Raw genomic sequence first — 19,889 nt, 5'->3', positions numbered from 1 at the left:
CGTTTCTCCTTGGCTGTGGCGGCAGCGGAGGGAGGCCTGCGTTGCCTTGCGGGCGATCCTCACGAGGCTGATCCCTCCAGTCTCCCTCGCGAGGCGGGTCTTGCCAGCGATCCTCGCGAGGTCGATCGCGCCACCCTTGGCGCGGGCAGCGGTCTTCCCAGCGTCCTGCGTTCCTTCCTCCTCCTCGACCGTAGCCCCGGTCACCGCAGTCGGGATGACGGCCGATCCTTCCTTCTCGCACGGCTCGGAGCTCTTGACATTCGTTGGTGTTGTGGGTGTGGAGGTCGTGGTACACACAGTACCGACTGCCCTTGGAAGATTCGGGCTGATCTCTGCCCCGCTTGGTGTCTGGTTCTACCGCGAGCACGGCAGCCCCCTTGCGCTTCACATCCTTGGCCTTGGGCTTCTTCTCTTCTGGGTCTGCGGCAGGCAGCTCGAGGAGGGAGAGACGCCCTTCCTCATCCCTGGCGCACTTGGTTGCCAAGTTGAACAACTCCAAGGAAGTGCACAAGTCTTCATGCATCGCCAGCTCCTCCTTCATCTTGACATCGCGCATGCCGTCGGAGAAGGCTGAGATGATGGCCTCCTCGGTCACCTTGGGAATCTTGAGGCATGCGTTGTTGAAGCGCTGGATGTACTTCTGCAGGGTCTCTCCGGGTTGTTGCTTGATGCAACGCATGTCGCTCACGGCGGGTGGCCGGTCGCGAGTACCTTGGAAGTTGGCGATGAAGCGGGTGCGCATCTCGTCCCAGGAGGAGATCGTGCCTGGAGCCAGGTTCAGGAGCCAGGTGCGGGCCCCATCCTTGAGCACCATGGGAAACCAGTTCACCATGACCTTCTCGTCTCCGTTGGCAGCTTCGATGCCCAGCTCATAGAGCTGGAGGAACTCCACAGGGTCGGCCGTGCCGTCGTAACGAGGAGGCAAGTCTGGATTGAACTTGCCGGGCCACGCGACGCTGTGTAGCTCGATGGTGAAGGCACGGCAGCCTGCTGTGGCCACGGGAGGCCTTGGGTGGCGGAGAGCTTGGTCTTGCATGTCCCCACGCGTTGCAGCTGGGAGCAGCACGGGGTCTTGACGTGCGGGAGCAGGAGCATGGTCGCGACGTGCTAGAGCAGGGAGCGCCCGGGCAGCTTCTTGCGGGCGAGGGACTTCTTGGCAGCTCTGCTCTTGCCGCGCTGGCACCTGACGGAGCGGGTTCCGCCCAGGGGCCACACACCTTGGAGCCATGGCGCCTTCTTGAGGAGGAGGTGGCTGGGGCGCCGCGGGAGCTTCATCGCCCGCGCGGGGCGGGGTGCGGTGCAGCGGAACGGACGACGCAGGAGAGCCCCCTGCGGCACAGACGAGCTCGGCGATGCGGTCGAGCCATTCTTCGTAGACGTCGTCGACGGGACGGTAGCGCAGGAGCTCGTTTGCTGCGATGAGTGCAGCTCGAGCCTCCATGGGTGCACGGAGCGCGCGGGACGAAGAACCAGCTAGGGTGAGCGAGGGAGTAGCGGTGCGGCTGTCTTGCCGCACGGACGGATGCTGAGACGACGCTTGCTGCTCGTCCCCCGCCAGGCCGGTGGCGGCGTTAACGGCAGGTGACGGGGAACGGCGAGGACGCTCACCAACAGGAGCCGTCTGGGCGACGCGGGAAGCGAGAGCAGCCCGGCGCTCGGCGCAGGCCCGACGAGCGTCAGACATGGACGCGATGGTCGGAGGAGAACGGGGTGGTGGAAGACGAGTTCCGGCGCACCCCCTACCTGGCGCGCCAAATGTCGAATTTAGGGTTCCGGCAGACCCTTGAGGTTCGAACACTGGGGTGCGTGCGGAGATTTCGCCTTCTACCTACCTGCACCCCTCCTCCACGCTAAGATCTAAGCTATGGAAAGAATAGCACAAGAGACACAGGGTTTATACTGGTTCGGGCCACCGTTGTGGTGTAATACCCTACTCCAGTGTGTGGTGTGGTGGATTGCCTCTTGGGCTGATGATGATGAGCAATACAAGGAAGAATAGCCTCGCGAGGGTCTGTTCTTGGCTGGGGGGATGAACTGCTAGGAGGAGTTCAGTCACCCTTCTCTCTCTCTCTCTCTCTTCTCGATTCTCTCTCTGATTTCGATCCCTTTCTGATTCCGTTTTTCCGATCCCCCTCCCCTAGGGGTGGCTAGTCCTATTTATAGGCAAAGGCCCTGGGCCTCTTCCCAAATATTGAGCGGGAAGGGCGCCAACAATTGGCCATTTTGAAGGGGAACATCTGGTACACTTATCCTGACTAAAGTTGGTCCTCGCCTGCCAAAGGCTCTGGCGGTGACGCTGGCTTGCGCTCCACAATGACTTCCTCCCTGCCGTTGGACTGGTCTTGGTCTCGTTGCACCGAAACAGGTGCCTTTGCTTGATGCTCTCGCCTGCGCTTGCTCCCTTTGCACCAAAGAGGAAAGGAGGACTCTGCGCGGGCTGGCGCCCTCCTGGCACCCTTGGTCGTCATGGCTTGCGTCACGGGCACCTCGTGAGGTACCCCGCCTTGATCTCTCCGCCTCCTCGCGAGCCAGCCTGATGAGGCCGTGCCTGAGGAAGCTCCGTGTTGTCCGCCCCGCGAGGCTTGGCCCCTCGCGAGGGTCTTGGGTCTGTGTTGATGAAGATGGGCCGTGCTGGGCCCCCCTTTGAGCCACGCCGCAGGCCGCAGGTAGGCAAGTCTGGGGACCCCCGTTCCCAGAACGCCGACAGGCACAACCCACCAGGGCGCGCCTCCCTCCAAGCGCGCCCAGGTGGGTTGTCCCCACCTGGTGGCCCCGCTGACTCCAACCCTAATACTATAAAATCACATATTTGGAGAAAAAAACAGGGAGAAAGAATTATCGCATTTCACGAGACGGAGCCGCCGCCACCTCTTGTTCTTCATCGGGAGGCCAAATCTAGAGTCCATTTGGGGCTCCGGTGAGGAGGATCTTCAATCTTCGTCATCACCAACCCTTCTCCATCGCCAATTCCATGATGCTCCCCACCAGGAGTGAGTAATTCCTTCGTAGGCTCGCTGGTTGGTGAGGAGTTGGATGAGATTCATCATGTAATCAAGTTAGTTTTGTTAGGGCTTGATCCCTAGTATCCATTATGTTCTGAGATTGAAGTTGCTATGACTTTCCCATGCTTAATGCTTGTCACTTTGGGCTCGGGTGCCATGATTTTAGATCTGAACCGTTTATTTTATCACCATTATATCTATGTTCTAGATCCGATCTTGCACTTTATAGTCACCTACTACATGTTATGATCCGGCAACCCCGGAGTGACAATAGTCGGGACACTTCTCGGTGATGGCCGTAGTTTGAGGAGCTCATGTATTCACCGTGTGTTAATGCTTCGTTCCGGTTCTCTATTAAAAGGATGCCTTAATATCCCTTAGTTTCCAATAGGACCCCGCTGCCATGGGAGGGTAGGACAAAAGATGTCATGCAAGTTCTTTCCATAAGCACATATGACTATTTACAGAATACATGCCTACATTATATTTATGAACTGGAGCTAGTGCCGTATCGCCCTAGGTTATGACTGTTATATATGAATATCATCCAACGAATTCACCGATCCAATGCCTACGAATTTATCTTATATTGTTCTTGCTAAGTTACTACTGCTACTGTTACTATTGCACTTGCTACAAAATCATTGCTATCACTGTTACCGTTACTATTGCTATTGCTACTACTATCAAAGCTATCATACTACTTTGCTACTGATCACTTTGCTGCAGATAATTAACCTCCAGGTGTGGTTGAATTGACAACTCAACTGCTAATACCTGCAAATATTCTTTGGTTCCCCTTGTGTCGAATCAATAAATTTGGGTTGAATACTCTACCCTTGAAAACTGTTGCGATCACCTATACTTATGGGTTATCAGGTATCGACCTATGAATGAGTTGCTGGATTGTGTTCTGCCCTGTGTCACTGAAGATATGAATGTGGTTATTGAGAAAGACTATGTGTCTGAGCAAGTTAAATGGGAATTATTTGATATGGCACCGTCAAAGGGACCGGATGTTGATGAGTTTTCCGCAGGATTTTATCAGTGACATTAGGATGTTCTAGGCGATGATATCGCTCATGCCATGTTGGAGTTCTTGATTGCAGAGAACTATCATTGGGTCCAATTGACAAGACAATTAGTTGATCCCCAAGGTACGGTACCCACAAAAATCTCTCAAATTTGACTGACTGTGTTGTGTCATGTTTTGTACAGAACTGTAGTAACATGCGAGTAAGTGATATGTCTCAAATGTATCTATAATTTTTGATTGTTTCACGCTATTAAAATATCACTTTTATATACTTTTATAGCAATTTATATGATTTTCTGGGCTAACCTATTAATCTATTAACATAGTTTTAATAGCGTGAAACAACTGCCATAGCCCTGGGCGCCCCTTTATGGCCCCCTGTGTGCCCACTAGGGTTCTTCATCTCATGACGGTCCTTCACACTTTTATTTCACAAATAAAATCCAAGATTTTCTGGATGTCTCCGGAACCCATTCCAATGACCACGATAACTTTCCATATATAGATCCAGACTGTCCGAAATCATGTCATACCTTTCTGGAATTCCCAGAACCCTTTTGGAACCATTCAAAACACTCCTGAACTAACCGAAACTCTTTTGGTGCTCTTTTAACCCATTTCTCCGATAATAAGGACTAGAACCAATTAAGCGTGTGGCCCTATAGGTTTGGAAATAAACGGACATGACCCGGAACCCCTTCCGGTCAATAGTGAACAGCGGGATCTGGACACCCTTATTAAATCCCGTATATTCACAAAGTTCTCAAGTGATACTATGTTTATGAATACCATTCTGTTTGCTTCGCGATACGTTTACGAAACCCGGTGAGAGATTAACGGATCCCCGTGACCAATGATAAGTCCATTTTGCATCATGCTTTTATATTGATATTTATTGTATTATGGGCTATTATTACACATTATATCACAATACTTATGCCTATTCTCTCTTATTTCATAAGGTTTACATGAAGAGGGAGAATGCCGTCCGCTGGAATTCAACTGATGATCAATCAAAGACCACTTTTACTTGCCCTTTCGGTACTTTTGCTTATAGATGTATGCCTTTTGGTTTATGTAATGCACCTACTACCTTTCAAAGATGCATGATGTCTATATTCTCTGATTTTTGTGAAAAGATTTGTGAGGTTTTCATGGACGATTACTCCGTCTATGGATCCTCTTTTGATGATTTCTTAAGCAACCTTGATCGAGTTTTGCAGAGATGTGAAGAAACTAACCTTGTATTGAATTGGGAGAAGTGCCACTTTATGGTCAATGAAGGTATTGTCTTGGGGCATAACATTTTTGAAAGGGGCATTGAAGTTGATAAAGCTAAAGTTGATGCTATTGAAAATATGTCGTGTCCCAAGGACATCAAAGGTATAAGAAGTTTCCTTGGCCATGCTCGCTTTTATAGGAGGTTCATTAAGGACTTCCAAAAATTTCTGGGCCTCTGACTAATTTATTACAAAAAGATATACCATTCGTCTTTGATGATGATTGTGTAGAAGCATTTGAAATACTTAAGAAAGCATTAATCTCTGCACCTATCGTTCAGCCACCTGATTGGAATTTACCTTTTGAAATTATGTGTGATGCTAGCGATTATGTTGTAGGTGCTGTTCTACGGCAAAGAGTTGACAAGAAATTAAATGTTATTCAATATGCTAGTAAAACTCTAGACAATGCCCAGAGAAATTATGCCACTACTGAAAAAGAATTTTTAGCAGTTATATTTGCTTGTGATAAGTTCAGACCTTATATTGTTGATTCTAAAGTAACTATTCACACTGATCATGCTGCTATTAAGTATCTTATGGAAAAGAAAGATGCTAAACCTAGACTTATTAGATGGGTTCTCTTGCTACAAGAATTTGATTTACATATTATTGATAGAAAGGGAGCTGAGAACCCCGTTGCAGATAACTTGTCTAGGTTAGAAAATGTTCTTGATGACCCACTACCTATTGATGATAGCTTTCATGATGAACAAGTAATGTCATAAATGCTTCTCATACTACTCCATGGTATGCTGATTATGCTAATTACATTGTTGCTAAATTTATACCACCTAGTTTCACATACCAGCAAAACAAAAAGTTTTTCTATGATTTAAGACATTACTTGGGATGACCCACATCTTTATAAATAAGGAGTAGATGGTGTTATTAGGCGTTGTGTACCTGAGCATGAACAGGAACAGATCCTACGCAAGTGTCAGTCCGAAGCTTATGGAGGAGACCACGCTGGATATATAACTGCACATAAGGTATTGCAATCCGGTTTTTATTGGCCTACTCTCTTCAAGGATGCCCGTAAGTTTGTCTTATCTTGTGATGAATGTCAAAGAATTGGTAATTTGTAGACGTCAAGAAATGCCTATGAATTATTCACTTGTTATTGAACCATTTGATGTTTGGGACTTTGATTATATGGGACCGTTTCCTGCCTCTAATGGATATACACATATTTTAGTTGCCGTTGATTACGTTACTAACTGGGTAGAAGCTATTCCAACTAGTAGTGCTGATCATAACACCTCTATTAAGATGCTTAAAGAAGTTATTTTTCCAAGGTTTGGAGTCCCTAGATATTTAATGACTGATGGTGGTTCACATTTTATTCATGGTGCTTTCCGTAAAATGCTTGCTAAGTATGATGTTAATCATAGAATTGCATCTCCTTATCACCCACAGTCTAGTGGTCCAAGAAACTTGATGATGCATTATGAGCCTATAGAACTGCATATAAAAATCCTATGGGTATGTCTCTGTATAAAATGGTTTATGGAAAAGCATGCCACTTACCTCTCGAACTAGAACATAAGGCATATTGGGCTATTAAAGAGCTCAACTATGATTTCAAACTTCCCGGTGAGAAGAGGTTATTTGACATTAGCTCACTTGATGAATGGAGAACCCAAGCCTATGAGAATGCCAAGTTGTTTAAAGAAAAAGTTAAAAGATGGCACGACAAAAGGATACAAAAGCGTGAGTTTAATGTAGGTGATTATGTATTGTTATACAACTCTCGCTTAAGATTTTTTGCAGGAAAACTTATCTCGAAATGGGAAGGTCCTTACATTATCAAGGAGGTCTATCGTTTCGGCGCCATAAAAATCAACAACTTCGAAGGCACAAATCCGAAGGTGGTGAACGGTCAAAGAATCAAACATTATATCTCAGGTAATCCTATAACTGTTGAAACCAATGTTATTGAAATCGTAACCCCGGTGGAATACATAAGGGAAACTTTCCAGAACGTTTCAGACTCCGAAAAGGAAGAGGTATGTGGTACGGTAAGTAAACCGACTCCAAAACAATTCTAATGGCAATTTTTCTCCGTTATGGAATATTTAGAAAAATAGAAAAATAAGAAGCAGTCCGGGAAGGACACAAGGGCTCCACGAGGGTGGAGGGCGCGCCCTACCCCCTGGGCGCGCCCCCTACCTCGTGGGCACCTCGTGTGCTCTCCGAACTCCGTTTTGTTGTACGATACGTATTTTGGTCGGTGAAAATTCATTATATAATCTCCCGAAGGTTTTGACTCCTGTATCACGCAAATATCCTCTGTTTTCATTTCGAGCTATTTTCCTGACAGATCTAGATCATCATGACGTCCCCAAGTGCCCCCAAGGACAAGTTCTTCGAGAAGGTCATCAACCCCTACCTCGCGAAGGTGCTGTAACACCCTCAAACCATTGAGATGCGTGATGGGTTGCTTCACATCCGCGATGTTGAGGGACCAAGGAGGACCGGAAGCATGGAGACGAGGCTCGAAGCAATGGAGCAACAAGTTTTCAAGTGCCAGGGGATGGTGGAACAAGGACTCAACACCAACCATATGATGATCGCGGAGTTCACCAACAACCACAAGCTGGATGCCAAGAACATTGGGGAGACCATCTTCAAGCTTCACGAGAAGATCGAGCACCTCCAAGCCCAAATCTATGACCTGCAAAACCAAAACTGGGAGTATAAATATAGATTCAAGAGGATGAGTTTGGCTGCAGATTTGAGGATCCCGGAGACTCGTTCATCCTTCTAGGATGATGAGCCTATGCCTTGGAAGATGGACGACAAGCCTACTTCATCATCACCACCATCTTCTTCACCAATAAAGGAGACATAATCATATGGGTATGGGCACTCCCCTTGGCAACTGCCAAGCTTGGGGGAGGTGCCCCGGTATCGTATCACCATCACATCTCTATCTTTATCATTTTTCTTAGTTCGATCCTTTTAGTAATATCTTGATCTAGTAGAATAAAGTTCTTGGTATGATCTAGTTTTGAGTTTTGCTTTATGATCCCTCTATGTAATCAAGTCCATGAGCTATATAATAAAGATTAGTGTTAGTCAAGGGCTTGATTGTCTTGGTATGATCTTGAGTGAATAAAAGAAAAAGAAAGAATAAAAAGAAATTAAAAGAGATCATATTGATCTTATGAAGAGTAATGACTTCACATAGAAAGAGTATGATGATTAAAAGTTGTTGAGAGTTGACAAACATAGCTTTGGTCATCGTTGCAATTAATAGGAAGTAATAAAGAAAGAGAGGTTTCACATATAAATATACTATCTTGGACATCTTTTATGATTGTGAGCACTCATTAAAATATGACATGGTAAAGAGTTTATGTTGGACAAGGAAGACAACGTAATGGGTTATGTTTTCTTATATCTGAAATAAAGTATATTGTCATGGATCATCCAACATGTTGAGCTTGCTTTTCCCCCTCATGCTAGCCAAATTCTTTGCACCAAGTAGAGATACTACTTGTGCTTCCAAATACCCTTAAACCCAGTTTTGCCATGAGAGTCCACCATATCTACCTATGGATTGAGTAAGATCCTTCAAGTAAGTTGTCATTGGTGCAAGCAATAAAAATTGCTCTCTAAATATGTATGATTGATTGGTGTGGAGGAAATAAGCTTTATACGATCTTGTGATGTGGAAGAAATAAAAGCGACGGATCTATATCACAAGTGGCAATATAAAGTGACGTTCTTTCACATCAAGATTTTGTGCATCCAACCCTGAAAGCGCATGACAACCTCTGCTTCTCTCTGCGAAGGTCCTATCTTTTACTTTTATCTCCTACCTTATGCAAAAGTCTTGGTGATCTTCACCTTTCCTTTTTACATTTTATCCTTTGGCAAGCTCAGTGTGTTGGAAAGATCCTAATATATATATATATATATATATATATCTAATTGGATGTAAGTTAGCATGAGCTATTATTGTTGACATTACCCTAGAGGTAAAAGGTTGGGAGGCGAAACTATAAGCCCCTATCTTTCTCTGTGTCCGATTAAGACTCCGTAACCACAAGTATTGCGTGAGTGTTAGCAATTGTGAAAGACTACTTGATAGTTGAGTATGTGGGCTTGCTGAAAAGCTATGACATAGACTCTTTCCGATGTTATGATAAATTGTAATTGCTTCAATGACTGAGATTATAGGGCTCTGGCGGAGCTGTTCTGCCGGGGACACTTCCCTCCGGGAGGGGGAAATCATCGCCATCGTCATCACCAACGCTCCTCTCATCGGGAGGGGGCCAATATCTATCAACATCTTCACCATCACCATCTCCTCTCAAACCCTAGTTCATCTCTTGTATCCAATTCTTGTCTCCAAGTCTGGGATTGGTACTTGTAGGTTGCAGTAGTGTTGATTACTCCTTGTAGTTGATGCTAGTCAGTTTATTTGGTGGAAGATCATATGTTCAGATCCTATATGCATACTAATACCCCTCTGATTATCGACATGAATATGCTTTGTGAGTAGTTACGTTTGTTCCTGAGGACATGGGAGAAGTCTTGCTATTAGTAGTCATGTGAATTCGATATTTTGATGAGATGTATGTTGTCTCTCCTCTAGTGGTGTTATGTCAACATCAACTACATCACACTTCACCATTATTTGGGCCTAGAGGAAGGCATTGAGAAGTAATAAGTAGATGATGGGTTGCTAGAGTGACAGAAGCTTAAACCCTAGTTTATGCGTTGCTTCGTAAGGGGCTGATTTGGATCCATATGTTTCATGCTATGGTTAGGTTTACCTTAATACTTCTTTTGTAGTTGCGGATGCTTGCAATAGGAGTTAATCATAAGTGGGATGCTTTTCCAAGTAAGGACAACACCCAAGCATCGGTCCACCCACATATCAAATTATCAAAGTACCGAACGCGAATCATATGAATGTGATGAAAACTAGCTTGACGATAATTCCCATGTGTCCTTGGGAGCGCTTTCTTCTATATAAGAGTTTGTCCAGGCTTGTTATTTGCTACAAAAAGGATTGGGCCACCTTGTTGCACTTTATTTACTTTTTTTACTTGTTGCTTGTTACAAATTATCTTATCACAAAACTATTTATTACCTATAATTTCAGTGCTTGCAGAGAATACCTTGCTGAAAACCGCTTATCATTTCCTTCTGCTCCTCGTTGGGTTCGACACTCTTACTTATCGAAAGGACTACGATAGATCCCCTATACTTGTGGGTCATCAATTTCCTTATATCATGGTACATGTTTATTATTCATGCTAGAATTGTATTAACCGGAAACTTAGTACATGTGTGAATACATAGACAAACAGAGTGTCACTAGTTTGCCTCTACTTGACTAGCTCGTTGAATCAATGATGGTTATGTTTCCTAACCAGAGACATGAGTTGTCATTTGATTAATGGGATGACGTCATTAGAGAATGATGTGGTTGACTTGACCCATCTGTTAGCTTAGCATGATGATCGTTTAGTTTATTGCTATTGCTTTCTCCATAACTATATATGTTCCTATGACTATGAGATCATGCAGATCCCGAATATCGGAGGAACACTTTGTGTGCTACCAAACGTCACAACGTAACTGGGTGATTATAAAGGTGCTCTACAGGTGTCTCCGATGGTGTTTGTTGAGTTGGCATGGATCAAGATTAGTATTTGTCACTCCGATTGTCGGAGAGGTATATCTGGGCCCTCTCGGTAATGTACATCACTATAAGCCTTGCAAGAAATGTAGCTAATGAGTTAGTTATGAGATGTAGCATTACGGAACGAGTAAAGAGACTTGTCAGTAACGAGATTCAACTAGGTATTGAGATACCGACGATCGACAAAGGGAACAACGTATATCGTTATGCGGTTTGACCGATAAAGATCTTCGTAGAATATGTAGGAACCAATATGAGCATCCAGGTTCCGCTATTGGTTATTGACCGGAGACATGTCTCGGTCATGTCTACATAGTTCTCGAACCTATAGGGTCCGCATGCTTAACGTTCGGTGACGATCGGTATTACGAGTTTATGTGTTTTGATGTACCGAAGGTAGTTCGGAGTCCCAGATTTGATCACGGACATGATGAGGAGTCTCGAAATGGTTGATACATAAAGATCAATATATTGGAAGCCTATGTTTGGACATTGGAATGGTTCCGGGTGAAATCGGGAGTATACCGGAGCATCGGGAGGTTACTGGAAGTCTGGAACCCCCCAGGAGGTATATGGGCCTTATTGGGCCTTAGTGGAAGAGAGGGAAAAGAAGCAAAGGAGGGGGCGCCCCCCAAGCCCAATCCGAATTGGGAGGGGGCCGACCGCCCTTTCCTTCCTTCTTCCTCCTCCTTCCTTCTCTCCTAGAACCAACATTTTGGAAGGGGGAGAATGCTACTCCCGGTGGGAGTAGGACTCCCTTGGGGCGCTCCTAGAGAGGTCGGCCCCCTCCCCATCCTCCACTCCTTTATATACGGGGGAGGGGGGCACCCCATAGACACACAAGTTGATCATTGATCTCTTAGCCGTGTCTGGTGCCCCCCTCCACCATAATCCACCTCAGTAATATCGTAGCGGTGCTTAGGCGAAGCCCTGTTCTGGTAGCAACATCATCACCGTCATCACGCCGTCGTGCTGACGAAGCTCTCCCTCGAAGCTCTACTGGATCGTGAGTCCACGGGACGTCACCGAGCCGAACGTGTGCAGATCACGGAGGTGTCGTATCTTCGGTACTAGATCGCTCGATTGTCAAGACGTAGGACTACATCAACCGCGTTGTCATAATACTTCCTCTTACGGTCTACGAGGGTACGTAGACGATACTCTCCCCTCTCGTTGCTGGGCATCACCATGATCTTGCGTGTGCATAGGATTTTTTTTGAAATTACTGCGTTCCCCAACAGTGGAATCCGAGCCAGGTTTATGTGTAGATGTTATATGCACGAGTAGAACACAAAGGAGTTGTGGGCGTGGGTATATACATATTGCTTGCCGTCACTACTTCATTCTTGATTCAGCGGCATTGTTGGATGAAGCGGCCCAGACCGACATTACGCGTACGCTTACGTGAGACTAGTTCTACCGACGTGCTTCGCACACAGGTGGCTAGTGGGTGTCTGTTTCTCCAGCTTTAGTTGAATCAGATTCAATGAACATGGTTCTTTCTGAAGATCAAAAAGCAATCACTATACCGCGTTGTGGTTTTTTTGATGCGTAGGTAAGAACGGTTCTTGCTCAGTTCGTAGCAGCCACGTAAAACTTGCAACAACAAAGTAGAGGACGTCTAACTTGTTTTTGCAGGGCATGTTGTGATGTGATATGGTCAAGACATGATGCTAAATTTTATTGTATGAGATGATCATGTTTTGTAACACAGTTATCGGTAACTGGCAGGAGCCATATGGTTGTCGCTTTATTGTATGAAATGCAATCGCCATGTAATTGCTTTACTTTATCACTAAGCGGTAGGCGATAGTCGTAGAAGCAATAGTTGGCGAGACGACAATGATGCTTCGATGGAGATCAAGGTGTCAAGCCGGTGACGATGGTGATCATGACGGTGCTTTGGAGATGGAGATCAAAGGCACAAGATGATGATGGCCGTATCATATCACTTATATTGATTGCATGTGATATTTATCCTTTATGCATCTTATTTTGCTTAGTTCGGCGGTAGCATTATAAGATGATATCTCACTAAATTTCAAGGTATAAGTGTTCTCCCTGAGTATGCACCGTTGCTACAGTTCGTCGTGCCGAGACACCACGTGATGATCGGGTGTGATAAGCTCTACGTTCACATACAACGGGTGCAAGCCAGTTTTGCACACGCGGAATACTCAGGTTAAACTTGACGAGCCTAGCATATGCAGATATGGCCTCGGAACACTGGAGACCGAAAGGTCGAGCATGAATCATATAGTAGATATGATCAACATAGTGGTGTTCACCATTGAAAACTACTCCATCTCACGTGCTGATCGAACATGGTTTAGTTGATATGGATCACGTGATCACTTAGATGATTAGAGAGATGTCTATCTAAGTGGGAATTCTTAAGTAATTTGATTAATTGAATATTAATTTATCATGAACTTGGTACCTGATAGTATTTTGCATGTCTATGTTGTTGTAGATAGATGGCCCATACTGTTGTTCCGTTGAATTTTAATGCATTCCTAGAGAAAGCTAAGTTGAAAGATGATGGTAGCAACTACACGGACTGGGTCCGTAACTTGAGGATTATCCTCATTGATACACAGAAGAATTACGTCCTGGAAGCACCGCTAGGTGACAAACCCCCTGCAGGAGCAACGCCACATGTTATGAACACCTGGCAGAGCAAAGCTGATGACTACATGATAGTTCATTGTGCCATGCTTTACGACTTAGAACCGGGACTTCAATGACGTTTTGAACGTCATGGAGCATATGAGATGTTCCAGGAGTTGAATTTAATATTTCAAGCAAATGCCCGGATTGAGAGATATGAAGTCTCCAATAACTTCTACAGCTGCAAGATGGAGGAGAATAGTTCTATCAGTGAACATATACTCATAATGTTTGGGTACCACAACCACTTGACTCAATTGGGAGTTAATCTTCCTGATGATAGTCTCATTGACAAAGTTCTTCAATCACTGCCACTAAGCTACAAGAGCTTCGTGATGAACTATAATATGCAACAGATGGATAAGATGATTCCTGAGCTCTTCGCGATGCTAAAAGCTGCGGAGGTATAAATAAAGAAAGAGCATCAAGTGTTGATGGTCAATAAGACCACCAGTTTCAAGAAAAATGGTAAAGGGAAGAAGGGGAACTTCAAAAAGAATAGCAAGCCAGTTGCTGCTCAAGTGAAGAAACCCAAGTCTGGACCTAAGCCTGAGAATGAGTGCTTCTACTGCAAAGGAACTGGTCACTGGAAGCGAAACTGCCCCAAGTATTTGGCGGAGAAGGATGGCAAAGTGAAAGGTATATTTGATATACATGTTATTGATGTGTACCTTACTAATGCTCGCAGTAGTGCCTGGGTATTTGATACTGGTTCAGTTGCTAACATTTGCAACTCGAAACAGGGGCTACGGATTAAGCGAAGATTGGCTAAGGACGAGGTGACGGTGCGCGTGGGAAATGGTTCCAAAGTTGATGTGATCGCTGTCGGTACACTACCTCTACATCTATCTTCAGGATTAGTTTTAGACCTGAACAATTGTTATTTGGTGCAAGCATTGAGCATGAACATTATATCTGGATCTTGTTTAATGCGAGACGGTTATTCATTTAAATCAGAGAATAATGGTTGTTCTATTCATATGAGTAATATCTTTTATGGTCATGCACCCTTGATGAGTGGTCTAATTTTACCAAATCTTGATTGTAGTGATACACATGTTCATAGTATTGAAGCCAAAAGATGCAGAGTTGATAATGATAGTGCAACTTATTTGTGGCACTGCCGTTTAGGTCATATTGGTGTAAAGCGCATGAAGAAACTCCATTCTGATGGACTTTTGGAATCACTTGATTATGAATCACTTGGTACATGCGAACCATGCCTCATGGGCAAGATGACTAAAACTCCATTCTCCGGAACAATGGAGCGAGCAACAGAGTTATTGGAAATCATACATACTGATGTATGTGGTCCAATGAACATTGAAGCTCGCGGCGGATATCGTTATTTTCTCACCTTCACAGATAATTTGAGCAGATATGGGTATATCTACTTGATGAAACATAAGTCTGAAACATTTGAAAAGTTTAAATAATTTTAGAGTGAAGTGGAAAATCATCGTAACAAGAAAATTAAGTTTCTACGATCTGATCGTGGAGGTGAGTATTTGAGTTATGAGTTTGGACTTCATTTGAAACAATGCGGAATAGTTTCGCAACTCACGCCACCTGGAACACCACAGCATAATGGTGTGTCCGAACGTCGTAATCATACTTTACTAGATATGGTGCTATCTATGATGTCTCTCACTGATTTACCGGTATCGTTTTAGGGTTATGCTTTAGAGACGGCTGCATTCACGTTAAATAGGGCACCATCTAAATCCGTCGAGACGATACATTATGAGCTTTGGTTTGGCAAGAAACCCAAGTTGTCGTTTCTTAAAGTTTGGGGCTGCGATGCTTATGTGAAAAAGCTTCAACCTCATAAGCTCGAACCCAAATCGGAGAAATGTGTCTTCATAGGATACCCAAAGGATACTGTTGGGTACACCTTCTATCACAGATCCGAAGGCAAGATATTCGTTGCTAAGAATGGATCCTTTCTAGAGAAGGAGTTTCTCTCAAAAGAAGTGAGTGGGAGGAAAGTAGAACTTGACGAGGTAATTGTACCTTCTCCCTTATTGGAAAGTAGTTCATCACTAAAATCAGTTCCAGTGATTCCTACACCAGTAAGTGAGGAAGCTAATGATGATGATAATGAAACTTCTGATCAAGTTACTACCGAACCTCGTAGGTCAACCAGAGTAAGATCCGCACCATAGTGGTACGGTAATCCTGTTCTAGAAGTCATGTTACTTGACCATGACGAACCTACGAACTATGAGGAAGCGATGATGAGCCCAGATTCCGCAAAATGGCTTGAGGCCATGAAATCTGAGATGTGATCCATGTATGAGAACAAAGTATGGGCTTTGGTTGACTTGCCCGATGATCGGCAGGCCATAGAGAATAAATGGATCTTCAAGAAGAAGACTGACGGTGACAGTAATGTTACTGTCTACAAAGCTCGACTTGTTGCACAAGGTTTTCGGCAAGTTCAAGAGTTGACTACGATGAGACCTTCTCACATGTAGTGATGCTTAAGTCCGTCTGAATCATGTTAGCAATTGCCGCATTTTATGATTATGAAATTTGGCAAATGGATGTCAAAATTGCATTCCTTAATGGATATCTTAAAGAAGAGTTGTATATGATGCAACCAGAAGGTTTTGTTGATCCAAAAGGTGCTAACAAAGTGTGCAAGCTCCAGCGATCCATTTATGAACTGGTGCAAGCCTCTCGGAGTTAGAATATACGCTTTGATAGTGTGATCAAAGCATATGGTTTTGTACAGACTTTTGGAGAAGCCTGTATTTATAAGAAAGTGAGTGGGAGCTCCGTAGCATTTCTGATATTATATGTAGATGACATATTGTTGATCAGTAATGATACTGATTTTCTGAATAGCATAAAAGGATACTTGAATAAGAATTTTTCTATGAAAGACCTCGGTGAAGCTGCTTATATATTGGGCATCAAGATCTATAGAGATAGATCAAGGCGCTTAATTGGACTTTCACAAAGCACATACCTTGGTAAAGTTTGGAAGAAGTTCAAAATGGATCAGGCAAAGAAAGGGTTCTTGCCTGTATTACAAGGTATGAAGTTGAGTCAGACTCAATGCCCGACCACTGCAGAAGATAGAGAGAAAATGAAAGGTGTTCCCTATGCTTCAGCCATAGGTTCTATCATGTATGCAATGCTATGTACCGGACCTGATGTGTGCCTTGCTATCAGTTTAGCAGGGAGGTACCAAAGTAATCCAGGAGTGGATCACTGGACAGCGGTCAAGAATATCCTGAAATACCTGAGAAGGACTAAGGATATGTTTCTCGTATATGGAGGTGACAAAGAGCTTGTCGTAAATAGTTACATCGATGCAAGCTTTGACACTGATCTGGATGACTCTAAGTCACAAACCGGATATGTATTTTTATTAAATGGTGGAGCTGTCAGTTGGTGCAGTTCCAAGCAGAGCGTCGTGGTGGGATCTACGTGTGAAGTGGAAAACATAGCTACTTCGGAAGCAGCAAATGAAGGAGTCTGGATGAAGGAGTTCATATCCAATCTAGGTGTCATACCTAGTGCATCGGATCCAATGAAAATCTTTTGTGACAATACTGGTGCAATTGCCTTGGCAAAGGAATCCAAATTTCACAAGAGAACCAAGCACATCAAGAGACGCTTCAATTCCATCCGCGATCAAGTCAAGGAGGGAGACATAGAGATTTGCAAGATACATACGGATCTGAATGTTGCAGACCCGTTGACTAAGCCTCTCTCACGAGCAAAACATGATCAACACCAAGACTCCATGGGTGTTAGAATCATTACAATGTAATCTAGATTATTGACTCCAGTGCAAGTGGGAGACTGAAGGAAATATGCCCTAGAGGCAATAATAAAGTTGTTATTTATATTTCCTTATATCATGATAAATGTTTATTATTCATGATAGAATTGTATTAACCAGAAACTTAGTACATGTGTGAATACATAGACAAACAGAGTGTCACTAGTTTGCCCCTACTTGACTAGCTCGTTGAATCAATGATGGTTATGTTTCCTAACCATAGACATGAGTTGTCATTTGATTAACGGGATCACATCATTAGAGAATGATGTGATTGACTTGACCCATCCGTTAGCTTAGCACGATGATCGTTTAGTTTGTTGCTATTTCTTTATCCATAACTATACATGTTCCTATGACTATGAGATCATGCAACTCCCGAATATCAGAGGAACACTTTGTGTGCTACCAAACGTCACAACGTAACTGGGTGATTATAAAGGTGCTCTACAGGTGTCTCCGATGGTGTTTGTTGAGTTGGCATGGATCAAGATTAGGATTTGCCACTCCGATTGTCGGAGAGGTATCTCTGGGCCCTCTCGGTAATGTACATCACTATAAGCCTTGCAAGCAATGTAGCTAATGAGTTAGTTATGGGATGTAGCATTACGGAACGACTAAAGAGACTTGCCGGTAATGAGATTGAACTACGTATTGAGATACCGACGATCGAATCTCGGACAAGTACATACCGATGACAAAGGGAACAATGTATATCGTTATGCGGTTTGACCGATAAAGATCTTCGTAGAATATGTAGGAACCAATATGAGGATCCAGGTTCCGCTATTGGTTATTGACCGGAGACATGTCTCGGTCATGTCTACATAGTTCTCGAAGCCATAGGGTCCGCACGCTTAACGTTTGGTGACGATCGGTATTACGAGTTTATGTGTTTGGATGTACCTAAGGTAGTTCGGAGTCCCGGATTTGATCACGGACATGATGAGGAGTCTCGAAATGGTCGAGACATAAAGATCGATATATTGTAAGCCTATGTTTGGACATCGGAATGGTTCCGGGTGAAATCGGGAGTATACTGGAGCATCAGGAGGTTACCGGAACCCCCCGGGAGGTATATGGGCCTTATTGGGCCTTAGTGGAAGAGAAGGAAAAGAAGCAAAGGAGGGGGCGGCCCCCAACCCCAATCTGAATTGGGAGGGGGGCCGGCCGCCCTTTCCTTCCTTCTTCCTCCTCCTTCCTTCTTTCCTAGAACCAACATAGGGAAGGGGGAGAATCCTACTCCTGGTGGGAGTAGGACTCCCTTGGGGCGCGTAGAGAGGCCAACCCCCTCCCCCTCCTCCACTCCTTTATATACGGGGGATGGGGGCACCCCATAGACACACAAGTTGATCATTGATCTCTTAGCCGTGTGCGGTGCCTCCCTCCACCATAATCCACCTCAGTGATATCGTAGCGGTGCTTAGGTGAAGCCCTGTTCCGGTAGCAACATCATCACCGTCATCACGCCATCGTGCCGATGAAGCTCTCCCTCGAAGCTCTACTAGATTGTGAGTTCTCGGGACGTCACCGAGCCGAACGTGTACAGATCGCGGAGGTGCCGTATCTTTGGTACTAGATCGGTCGATTGTGAAGACGTACGACTACATCAACCGCGTTGTCATAACGCTTCCACTTACGGTCTACGAGGGTACGTAGACGATACTCTCCCCTCTCGTTGCTGTGCATCACCATGATCTTGTGTGTGCGTATGAATTTTTTTAAATTACTGCGTTCCCCAACACAAATAATATGAGCATGATGAAAACTAACTTGACAATAATTCCCATGTGTCCTCGGGAGTGCTTTGATTTATATAAGAGTTTTTCCAGTCTTGTCCTTTGCTACAAAAAGGGTTGGGCCACCTTGCTTCAACTTTAGTTACTTTATTTACTTGTTACCCGTTACGATTTATCTTATCACAAAACTATCTGTTACCGATAATTTCAGTGCTTGCAGAGAGTACCTTGCTGAAAACCACTTGTCATTTCCTTCTGCTCCTCGTTGGGTTCGACACTCTTACTTATCAAAAGGACTACGATAGATCCCCTATACTTGTGGGTCATCAAGTCTCTTTTCTGGCACCGCTGCCAGGGAGTGAAGCGCCTTTGGTAAATGGAATTTGGTAAGGAAACATTTACATAGTGTGCTGAAATTTACTGTCACTTGTTACTATGGAAAGTAATCCTTTGAGGGGCTTGTTTGGGGTATCTTCACCTCGACCGGAAGAGCAAAGAGTTGCTCCTCAACCTGCTGCACCTACTGAAAATATTTATTATGAAATTCCTTCGGGTATGATAGAGAAACTGCTAGCTAATCCTTATGCAGGAGATGGAACATTACACCCCGATATGCACCTAATCTATGTGGATGAAGTTTGTGGATGATTTAAGCTTGCAGGTATGCCCGAGGATGTTGTCAAGAAGAAGGTCTTCCCTTTATC

Source organism: Triticum urartu, chromosome 3A (assembly GCF_056163025.1).
Source record: "Triticum urartu cultivar PI428250 chromosome 3A, HENAU_Tu73, whole genome shotgun sequence".
In the NCBI taxonomy this organism is placed as follows: Eukaryota; Viridiplantae; Streptophyta; class Magnoliopsida; order Poales; family Poaceae; genus Triticum; species Triticum urartu.
The sequence above is the reverse complement of the archived record's forward strand: the minus strand, read 5'-3'. Positions refer to the sequence as shown.